Genomic DNA, 1413 nt, shown 5'->3' on the forward strand with positions numbered 1-1413 from the left:
GAAAAAGTAGGAGGTTTACATGCCAGAAACATCTTTATATCCCCTCCCCGATTATTGCTTCCTGCTGAAGGAGCTGGAGGATTAATTCCAACTCGCTCGGTTTCTATTCTAGATGCCAGTCCCATAATGGATATCAAAGTTTCTCTCAGTTTCCCCATTTCTTCTGCCAAAACATCTCTTGTTATAAACTCAGGTTGTTGCCTCTATTCTTGATGAGCATTCCCAGAAATAGATTCCCCTTGATCAGGGCGAATCTCGACCTGACTTCTCTCAGGAATCTGACTCCTTCCTCGACCTCTACTCCTTGAAGCATAGGTTGGAGGATTAACGGGAGATTCCTCCCTTTCTTCAAATTCAAGGTGGACAAATCTTTCTGATCTTCACGATCGAGTAGACATCTGCAGATATTTTTAGTATTAAATATCACGTATTCACATTCCCAAATATAATATTGTATCCGAGTATATGTATGTACCTGTAAATTCATAATTACATTGGCCATTTGTAATTCGAATTCACCTTACATACTGTCCTCTTTAACCCATTATATTTTATTCCCAGTGATACTAATTATGTTCGGGACTCTTAATATGCAAATGACAGTTTAAGTCTAGGCATCATACTTTGAATACCTAAATCTCTTAAACTAAGGCTCTAATACCACTTCTGTAACACCCCCAAACACCACATTTGCATATAACACATATTTCATTACATGGAAATATAGTTTACATCATAAGGTCCCACTAGTACAAGGATTCTTATATGTACAAAATATACATATGAAAAATTCCAAAACAAATCATGTATTAACACATGTAATACAACATGTATCTTCAAAATAAGCAATCTTCAGCAGATCTTCAAAAGCAGATAACAGGTTAAGAAAATAATCACATTTTTCCTTTCCCTTTAATATCCCTGGACCCCACCGTTCCGGCATTGCATAATTTTAAAACAGAAAATGAGGGTTAGACCGGAAGGGTCTAATGAGTAAATCCCTACTTTACAAATGCAGGGTGATGAAGACCAAAATATAATAAAGTATCTTTCGTAAGAAATATTTGCAATACAATCAAATAATGCAGTCCCCAATGACATGTATAAAAGGATAGACTCAAGAACCTCAGTTCTATTAATAAAATATATCTACTTAAAGATCCAACGTTCCCAATAAATATTGTAACCAAAGCTTCTATGAATAATCAGACCATTCCTTTGTAAATATTAACGAAAAGGTTTAAGGCAATACTTGCCCTTTATGACAAACCATTTTCCTCTTTTCATTAACATCTAAATTATTACTTCTAATAGGAACAATATCTCTAATTCATCAAGTCACAAAGAAATGATGACTCAAAGTCATTAAATCCAATTAGTAACAATAATAAGAGTTATAATAATAACCACATA

The sequence above is a fragment of the Cynara cardunculus genome (assembly GCF_001531365.2).
Source record: "Cynara cardunculus var. scolymus isolate 2C chromosome LG 16, CcrdV1, whole genome shotgun sequence".
Classification (NCBI taxonomy): Eukaryota; Viridiplantae; Streptophyta; class Magnoliopsida; order Asterales; family Asteraceae; genus Cynara; species Cynara cardunculus.